This window comes from Chelonoidis abingdonii, chromosome 7 (genome assembly GCF_003597395.2).
Source record: "Chelonoidis abingdonii isolate Lonesome George chromosome 7, CheloAbing_2.0, whole genome shotgun sequence".
NCBI classification, from domain to species: Eukaryota; Metazoa; Chordata; order Testudines; family Testudinidae; genus Chelonoidis; species Chelonoidis abingdonii.
The window spans coordinates 92,827,688-92,838,135 of record NC_133775.1 but is presented as its reverse complement, the minus strand read 5'-3'; the positions used below and the strand labels follow the sequence as shown (position 1 = coordinate 92,838,135).

Below are 10,448 nucleotides of genomic sequence, written 5' to 3'. Positions count from 1 at the left end.
TTCTGGATTTTGTTCTTCAATAGCAAACATAATATTTTAACAAAACAAGCATATGAATTTTTGAATTTAGTTAAACATTCAAGTATTTTTAAAATCAGGTTTGTTTTTGTTTAAATTGTTTTTAACTAAAATAGTTAAATGAAATAAAATAAATCAACTGTCAGCCAGGTCAATATGAAAAACTTAAAATATTGGCTTCTTCAGCAAACTCAGTTGTCTTCACCTTCATTTTCCTGCTTGTTCATAATCTGGAAAAGAAAAATAAGTTTTTCTGCTTTTTCATGTCCCAAATGATTTTTTAATTTGGAATGAATTAGTCCAAAGGAAGAAAATATTCTTTCTACGCCGGCAGAAGAAGTTAACAGCTGTTAAAAGTGAGATTATCACTTCAACAGTCTCTGAATCCAAGTGCTTAAGTGACTTCTACCAGTTCACTGGTGTGACTTTCTTTAAAATGTCATCAGCAAACATATATTTCTTAAATGGTTCACCCCTAGCTCTGAAGTTTATTATAGTTGGCATTATGGAGGGATGATTGCTGGATGTCCATGTCATAACCAACTCCTCTTCTTTAGCAGTTAAGGTTTGACCCTCGTACCGAGTATTGAGAATATTTCAAGAAAATGAGCTGGAGATAGTGCTTGTCCCATTTGTTTTTTTTAATGCTTATAGTTTAACTCTGTCATTGCATATTTCTCTTTTTAAGATTTCACTCCGTTCCTTCCAAATTTAAACAGAGTCAGCAATAAAACATCTATTTCCCTGCATTTTGCTACAGAAATAGGCTTCAGGGTACTCAGCGTTTGTTCAACATTTCTCTTAAGCCCAGTGTTGAGAACTTTGGCTGTAACTGTGCCATCTATTTTTTCACAATTTTGTTCATTAAACTGTCATCAGATTAGGCCAGTTCTTGATATAGTGTTCAGAACAGTCCACTACTGAGTTGCATCACATGTCTTGTGGGAGAGTTAGCTTGGTTCCTCCCACTTTTTTCAGCGCTGCTGCTGCAAGGTGGTTATTACGGAAGTATTTTGCAATTTCAACAACATTAGCCTTTTTTTCTGGAACACTGACATCTTTGGCTAAAAGGTGCATCAAATGAGCACTGCAACCGTATATTATTAGCTTGGGACTCTCTTCACTCTCTTCTAAATAATTTCTTATCATCTTGGATACATTTGCAGCATTGTCTGTAACAAAGCTGCATACTAGACATTTGAATTTTTTTCCACGGTTTGTAACAGCTTTTACTACCACTTCTTGTCAGTATTCCGCTGTGTGTGCATTTCCTGATGTGTCAATTGTTTCTGTAAGAAAGACATTACCTTCTTCTGTTGTCACACAAGCACATACAACAGGATCTTTGTGGACATTGCTCCACCCATCAAGACTCACGTTAACAATTTTACTCTCTAGACCTTTTGCACACTGCTCAGTTTCTCTTTCATATACTTTTTCCAGTAATTTGCCTGCAACATCTGCTCTGTTGGGTGGATTGTATCCTGGTCTTAATGACTGAACCATGTTAATGAAGTGTAGGTTCTCAATCATACGGAAAGGAGAGTTTGTTGCATAAACAAAGTGGGCAATGTTTTCATCAATTACCTCTTTTTGTTATGCTGGTTCTTATCACAAGCTTATCTATGGTTGTTCCTGGATGATGGAGTTTTTTTTTTCTTTTTGCTATGGGTGGTATACTGTGGCTATGTGACATACATGATGTGACTGAAACACTATCATTGACAGATAACGCTGAAACTATAGAAAATGATGGTGATCTTGAAGGTGGATAGTCTTCAGAATCCTGTATGTTGAGGATGGATTCTCTTAAACAAAATAAGTCAATGCAGTTATTTAATTATTATTATTAATTATTATTATTATTACCATACTGCTCATTTAGTATTACTCATTGCATTCACTGACACTCAGTACGACTTTAAAGGTGAAATTGTAAAAGGAAGATCTACCTATTTCAGCTATTTATTTTTTATCACAACTGCATCTAAAATGATGGTACCATAGAGTAACAACTGTATTTTTTGCTCAAATGTGAGACTTCAAGAATAGTCCACAAGGAAGACAGGCAGTCCTTAAGAAACAAGTATGAAATAAGTTTGCCAACCAGAAGATCCTGCATGTTCAGTCATGTTCCTTTCATCATCTTCAGCGCAGCTTCCTCCCGAGAAGAAACACTTCTCATAATGTTGTTTCATTCAGGCAATTAGGCCTTGCGTTTCTTTGTTTCACTGTTTGCATTTTGCACACATGCCTGTCTTACCACAGGTAGAGAACTTCATTAAAATATTCTCAAACTGGATCTCTTTTACAGCATGCTACCATTCTAGATTTTCCATTCTAGTGAGAGAATGGTATGGTAGATCTCAAATCAGTGAAGGCTATGCTCAGAAAGACATCAAGACATATGCAGCTCAAACAGTTTCACTTTTGTTTCTACAGCCTGTGCCTCCCTTTTCACATTTTGCTCCAGACTTCTTCTTGTCCAGATCTGTTCTGCCCCCAACAATCTTCTTCTATTCATTGAACTTTCTGAAACTTTGCACTTTTAGAGACAGGTAAGGGATTGAGTTTGTGTACACAAATTTGCAGAGGGACAGTAGGGTTGAGATCTGTTATTTCTCACTTCTATATATTATTTACTTATTTAAAACATTTTTGCTGTTAACAAATCCACAGTTTGAGAACTGCAAAACTAAGCATCTCTGATGGTATCTTCTAGACTGAACACTGAGTCCCATTGGGTAGATAGAAGGATTAACCTAAGTCTGTACAGAAGCCCCTGGAGCCCCATAAGATTGGGTCGCTAATCCATGAACGATTGGATCTCATTTACAGAACCTTAAACATTACATGAATGTATTGTCTCATACTATAGAATTAGAATTTATAATCCCTATTCCATGATGAGATATCTTTGTTATAATGTATCTTAAGTAAAACTACCTTGAGATAGGCTTTTTCCTCAAAAAGTATTTTATCAGAATCTAATTTAAATTGAACAAAATCTGATATTGTTTAATTAAAAAAAAAAATCATTGATTTTTATCCACCCTCATTGCATCTGAGTAAATAACCCTTCTACTTAAGGGCCTGGGCCTGGAATTACTTAGGAAGTAACACTTTTGTTGAAATCAGGATCAGGTCTTTCATTAGTAACATTTTAGATAGCTTCTTAGTTATGTCACTTCTCTACATTTAACTCTGATATGTCGGTGGTTCTTCATACAGAATGTTCCTTGGGATACTATGGAGAAAACTGTGCAAGAGTTTGTCCGCTGTGTCCTGGAAACTTCAGATGCAATTCAATAACTGGCAAATGCCCAGAAAAGTTAACGTGTGTGGACAAATTTAAAGGTGAAATTTGTGAATCAGGTACAGTAATAGTAACTTGTTTTTTTTTAGTTCACCTTTTCTGTCTAATATGTATAGTGCAGACATAAAATTATATTACCTGTCCCAGGACATCCTGGATCTTAAAATGTTGTAGTGTGACCTGCAGATGTAACCAAAATGAATTATGCTTTGAATATACGGAGTTGGGCTAGCTTCACAAAAGGATTTTAGCACCTAACTGTTATTTTAGGCACCTAAATCCCAGAATCAGGCCCCATTGGGTGTTCACAAAACCACTGCTCAGCTCCATGCCTACATTTTTGCAGCAAAAGTTTCCTAGATGCCTATGTTTCTGCCTCTGTGCATTGCAGTCCCATGCTAGGCATCCAGATGCCTTTCTCTCAGAATAATGCATGAACTGGAGGAAGATAAATATTCCTCTGCCTAACTTGCCTGCAGGGCCTGATCCAGTGAGCATGCTCAGAGGTCACCTAGCAGATGTGCTGTTACTTCCGTTTTACACCTAGGGAACTGAAGTTACACAGGAAATGTGTGATAGAGCAAAGAATCATACATAAGTTTCCCAACTCCCAGGCTGGCACTACAACCACTGTGCCATCTTTGCTCTGTAGCCCAGATTTGGCTCATTGTAACGTCAGGGCATAAATCAGCTACAGAATGAGTCCTTTAATAAGGGCCTGATCCAACTGTTATTAAGTCAAATGGAAAATTCCCATTGACTCCAGTGGGAGTTGGATCAAGCCTTAATTAAGGTAACTTGTTTTTCTTTACAGTAATCATCAGCATTGGGTTGTAGGATTTTCTTCACTCTAACAGTTTTGTCCCTGTTCTGTTGCTTGCCTATGGTGGACACCTGGGCTATTTGGCTGGTTTGAGTGATTGTGTGTATTTGTTTTCTCTTTCTCATTCAGTATTACTTATGCAGATTCTCATCTCCTCCCCTTTGTGTACCAGCAATTACATTATACAACAAATTCTGTCTCTGGAAAGGTAGAGCCCTTCCCTGACAAACATTTCCACAGCATTGAAAGTCAGAGAACAAATATGGGTCTTGTCTTGCTCCTGTTGAGGTCAATGGCAAACCGTTCAGGAAACTATTTTTTATGTCATGGTTTTGATGTCTTCTGCTTTTATAGTGGTAACGCAGAACCCTGCACTCAGGTCTTGGCAGGTAGGCTGAGGAGAGATTTTGTTTCTGAAAATAAACATGGTCTCAATTTTTGGAGCCATATTTTCAGAGGACTTCGTTAATGGCACCTGAAAAACATGTATGCTCACCTGCTAATTTCCATATGCAAAATGAATGCACTTAAGGAGTTTGCAGACACAGGTAAAGAGACTCATTGAAAATGTGGCCCATACAATTTCATATAGTTAGCAAATTTCTTTATGGAGGTGTAATAATACCTTTTGCAGAATATGTGTTGTTTATTTTATAATAGTGCCTAGGATTCCCAATCAAGGATCAGGGCTCCACTGTCCCAGGCACTGTACAGACAAAGCTTTGCTATTCACCTTTTTAGAAGTGTGTATCCTTTTCTTCAAAAAACTGCACATGCCCCTGTGGAACCTCACAGCATATTTTTTCAGCTAATGGCCGATCTAGCTGTGTCACTATTCATGGTATGTTGTCTGTTCATCCTGGATGATACATTGTCCAGGTTTATACATCTTTCCACGTTCCTTTTGTACTTAAACTTCTTTGTTTGCAGGGCTCACCAGTTTAAAGTGCCCTCAAGACCCCATGTGGTGGTATTGGAATGGAAACTGTTATTACCTAGAAAGGAGAGAGACTATGCGATGGGAGCAGGCTCTGGCCCAATGTGCCTTGTATAAGCATGCTAGTCTTCTCCAACTAGATAGTGCAGAAGAAAAGGTATTTTTGCGAAGGGAAGAGGTTATTTTCATTCCAAAGAAAATCTGTAGTTTGAAAGTCTTAAGTGAATTTTGTGTTGTCTTTTCAATCTTGACAGTTAAATTTCTCTCTGGTTACTCTGTTGGACTTCTCTCTTTGGGAAATACTTTATTTCAGTGTAGTTCTAAGATAGCAGAGCCAACTCTTCGTCCACTTTGTTTATCAAATGGGGCTTTTCACTGACTTCCTGGCAGGATTTGAGAGACAGTTGGACGAGAAGAGCCTTGTGGGAGTTTTAACAATAGCAGGAAATTGTTACTGTTTCAGACATGGGTGGCTTCCATGCTGGAAGGTGGTACCTGGATCGGTTTGTCAAAGCAGCAGTCTGGTGCCTGGCAATGGACTAGTGGACACGGTGTTAATCTTGCACTCAACTGGTAAGGAGTTAGCCATCTTAATTATGAAAACCTAGCAGTCAAGGAGCTGGGGAGTGGGTTGACTTTATATGCTTGGCTGTTTCATGTACTCAACTGATCTTCTATAGACTGAGGTGCTTCCCCAGCTAACTTTTCCCCCCTACTTGAATTGCTGCTATAACCTGGTGGAGCAAAGTATTTGAGCCTTGTTTCATTTTAACCATAATAGCTATCATGTTCTCTGTACATTACATTAGCTGTAGATGCTAGAGCTGACAGTTGTCTAGTAGATTTGGCAGGCATAGAAATGTCTGTTAAGCAGGAAGATGGAAGACATTGAGATATGCTTTTATAATTATTAGTGTAACAATAATAATCTCAAACAAAGGGGTAGATAACACCTGGTTAGAACAACTTTATTAAGCAGTACAAATAAAGTGGTGGATAGACTCTTGAGTCCCTTACTGGAGACGTGCCCTAACTTTTGCCATCGGTGCCCAGCCTGTAGCTTAGCTGCTTCACTGCAGATTTCTAGCGTAACCATGGTAAAGAAGTCATGATTTACACTATTGCACTGTACCCTGATTTCAAGCAGGGATAACCTCCACAAATGCAAACAGCAGCTTTGCTGATCTATGCCAGGCGATGGTGTGTGTTCAGTTACACTGATTGCTGGCCATTGGGGCAAATTCACAGTGGAGACAAGGTCTTACATTGCTAAACAGTCAGGCTTTTGAGTTGTCACTGATAGACTGCCCATGAAATTCAGGCCTCTTTATCTCAAAGGATGTTGGCCCCACTATCCAACAATTCCTTCACTGTGGGAGCATGAAAAAGGGACAGAAATTAAGATTAGTCCCAAAACTAGCAGAAATATTAAAGCTGCAAATGTATTCTTGATAGCTTTGTGGGTAGCTTTCCTATCTGCATTTTCTCTGTCTTCCAGATCCATTGGAGATAAGTTTTCAAGTCACTTTAGGTGGACAAAGTTTTAAATATCACGTGTACATCCTCAGGTCTTTGATTTGCTTCCCAAACCATGCGTTTTAGATTCTGTAGGTATTCTGAGGATTAACTCTTTTTTTAAATTCCTTTAATTATTGTGAAGAAACTCTCATCATATTCTCACTTTTCTGTTCTATTTGTCAAAGATTAATGAACTTTAAATCTATTAATGCAAAGTATTAGGTACTAGCATTTTTTAAATCAAGTTTTCTAAAAGATATATTGTAAGAATTATTTTGTAGTCATTCTATGTCCTGTGTATTAGAGGAGATCAGACAAGGTGACCATAATGGTTCCTTCTGGCCTTTGAATCAGTGAATCTGCACGTGTGCATTTGGCAGTTTCAATAAGAAACCTTCTAGAATTAAATACAAAAATAGCAGAAAATGCATTTGCACTCAATAGATACAAAGAATTTTAATCACGCTCATGAAGAAAGCACCTGAAATCAACATGGGAATTATTGAAATGATAGATAACATTTTGTATTTGAATGTGAATAGATGTGATTTCAACATGAGTGTTTCTTTTCCTTGTGGATAGATTGACTCAGTTGAATGCTTGACCTAATTAAGATCATATTGTGGCCATTATTTCTGTTGTTGTATGTAGCAAATGGGGTTTATTGGGACTTTTTTTGGAGTAGTTACATTTTCAGTAGTTTTTAAAAGAGCCAATATAACAAAGAGGTGAGAAGGTATTTATATTCTGATAGCTTCTTTTGTAATAAAAGAACAGTTTACTGGGGGCCATATTGTGTGTTTCTGATTGTACAGCAGGACTAATGATTTGCTTTAGTCATATTCACCTATGCTACCTTATTTTTTTTAACAGGCTTTCAGGCATTAAAAGGGATCAAAGTGGATGTATTCAGATGAAGAAAGGAGGAGAACTTGTGGCTACTGGTTGCTCCACACGCCTGCACTGGGTCTGTGAAAAACAAGCAGGTGGTGATTTAAAGAACCAGTAGTCGTGTCTACAGCTAATTGTGTAGGATCTTATTAGATGCTTTTCATGATAGTATCTGATTGCATGTTGCTGCATATGTACTATACCCGGGGAATGCAAATTCCAGAGCTAGCTAACTCTATGTGCCAAGTATTCAGGTGATGTAAATGGGTTTATCTCATTGATTTAAATGGAGCTGTGGTGATTTTACAGCAGCTGAGAATCTGACCCTAATCTCCACAGTGTAATTTAAATTAGCACTTGCTGTGCGAGAACAATTTAGAAAAATGTATCAATAAGATACTTTCAAAACTAATTCATAATATACGAAAAGATGATCATGAGATGTGTCTTATTGACAAACCTCAAGGAGCAAAATTGAATTACTGGATTACATGCATGGTATCTTGTGATAAATCTTGTGGTGGTTTGTTTGACTTTATACGTGGTAACTATTGAATAAAATGAAGCTATTGTGTGAAATCCTTCTGTGTCTCCAGAAGTCTACAGATGGACTGTATAAAATACTACTACTTAAAACTTGTGCTGCTAGAGAAGTTCAGCCAAAAAAAAAAAAAAATTTAGTCTAAATGAAACATAGATTTTCCCTGCAGATCAAGCTTTCTGTGTTCAGACAACAAAACAGTTCATAAAAAGTAAAGGTCTAAAATAATTCTGTACAACATGGTCTGCATCAGTAATTGATGCATTAACCAGGGAAGAACCAGGGCTGAATGGAGCCTTCATTGCAGCCTGCACTCTTTCTGCTTGTACTTATTAAAATACTTAGAGAGTAGTCATTAAGGCCCCAATTCAGGAAAGCACTTAAGCATGTAACTAATTCCATCACTATGCAGGACAACACTTCGACGTGCTTTAGTCCTGCAAGTGAGTAAGGGCTGTCCCAAGTAGCGATGCTTTTGTGAAGCATGGCCTAGTTACTCTAGAAACTAAGGGAGCTGCAGGCCAAGCTAGTCTGACTTTAGCATCTCTGTGATTCATAGTGTGTGTTCTTGTCAACCTTACAACCTTCTTTTCACTTGCAGACCTTGATATTTTCCTTGAGTATCCTGGAAGAATACTGCTTTCTTTTGGGGAAATGGCTCAATATAGTACCCTAACTGAAGCAAAATTCTACTGCATGAGCAAAGCTCAATGTGCAGGAATAAGTAGTTGGCCATCCAAATTTTATCTTGTCTCAGGAAGTGAAATGGTGTCAGCTCCCCAAAGATGTATAGTTTACTTGAAAACAAGTAAGGATCCATCTTTTCTCTTTACTAATTATTTAAAAAAAATAAGATTTAAAAAATAAACTTTTTTTGTTTTTACACTTGTTTTTGTAGTATGAGTAAAGAGTCTTGTTAAGAAGGAAATTGTCATAGAACAGAGAGCCAGGGGGTTGGTTGATTTCTCAGTCTGCAATTATTTTGTGATCATGGACAAGTCAGTTTCCCTGTCTAGAAAAATGGAGATAATGTTGCTTACCCACTTTTATAAAGCTCTTGGAGATCCAGGAATGGAAAGCTCTGCATGTGGGAAATCCTGACCCGGTTCCACCCCTCCATTCCAGAGCCTCCTTTGGCAATGGAACCAGTTTGATTTTGTCTGAGGCAATGTGAGAAGACGACTCCTTCTGGGGGTCAGGCAGAACCTGCACAACTTATTGTAACTGCTAGTAGCAAACATACCCAGTAGCCGGTAGTGTGAAACTAGATGGGGAGGGCTCGTTACTACAAAGAATTCTTTCCTGGGTGTCTGTGTGGGTTTTGCCAAAATGCTCAATGTCCAACTGACCATCATATTTCAGGTCAGGCAGGAACGAATTTTCCCCTAGGTCAGATTGGCTGAGTCTCTGAGGGTTTTAGCCTTCCTCTGAAGTGTGGAGCATGGATCACTTCCAGGTTTAAACTAGAGTAAATGGTGGATTCTCTGTAACTTCAAGTCTTTAAACCATGATTTGAGGATTTCAGTTACTCAGCCAGAGGTTAAGGGTCTGTTACAGGAGTGAGTGGGCGAGGTTCTGTGGCCTGCAATTTGCAAGAGGTCAGACTAGATGCTTATGATGGTCTCTTCTGACCCAAAAGTCTGAGTCTATTGCTCAGCTTCCTGGAGTGCCCTGTATAGTATTGAGCTGAAGTAGCCTCTGCAGTTGCTGCTCAGGCTAAACTGAGGGCAGAGGATTTGCCCCTTTCACCAGATAAGTAGTGTTATTTCTCAGCATGTGTAAAATACATGTTCTCAAGGAGTAGCATAACACTTTCAAAGAAGTGCATTGTGGGTATGAGAACTAATTCCAGGAGGCTAAGGTGCACCAGTCTTTCAGAAAAAAGGGCCGTGCTGTTTAGGTAGAATATTTTGTTTATAAATAGGAAATAGGGCCAGGTGAGACAGAAGTGCACCAATATGTGAGAGTTTGGGGGAAAGGGGTCTAATCACTTGGCAGGAAGGAAAGGTTTGTTAAAGATGTGTCATGCAAATCTGCTGGCTTCTTTCCATGTGATCACTGTAGTGTAAATAGGCTTCCCCACCATATAAAAACAACAGATACTCTGGTTCCTAGTTAACTATTATGTCTTTTCCATTCTGATTTTTTAGGTCTTTAATAGAAAAATTACAAAACACAACAAAGACCTTTCTCTTAGGGTCCCAGGCCAGGTGCTTCTTTCTCAGGTATCAACTTTCAGTACATACATAGAATCTAAAATATAGATAGATCCCCTTTCCAGCTGTCTGGGCCAGAGCCGTTTCTGCAGGTTCCTGTGACCTCACAATCTCCTTTCCAGGGAAAGTCAGCATGTGTTATATTTCGTGATGGATTGACGGGTTGTGTATCAAGGGCCACCAGGCTA

The 10,448-nt window shown here is 38.4% G+C and overlaps 1 long non-coding RNA gene across 1 annotated transcript; it reads left to right on the top strand.

Annotated features, from left to right (window-relative positions):
• Positions 1 to 3,293: 3,293 nt before the first annotated feature.
• Positions 3,294 to 8,771, top strand: LOC142047168 (uncharacterized). The gene is made up of 4 exons (XR_012656339.1): positions 3,294 to 3,393; positions 5,558 to 5,667; positions 7,486 to 7,598; positions 8,646 to 8,771. It is a non-coding gene; the product is annotated as an uncharacterized LOC142047168 (long non-coding RNA).
• Positions 8,772 to 10,448: the final 1,677 nt, after the last annotated feature.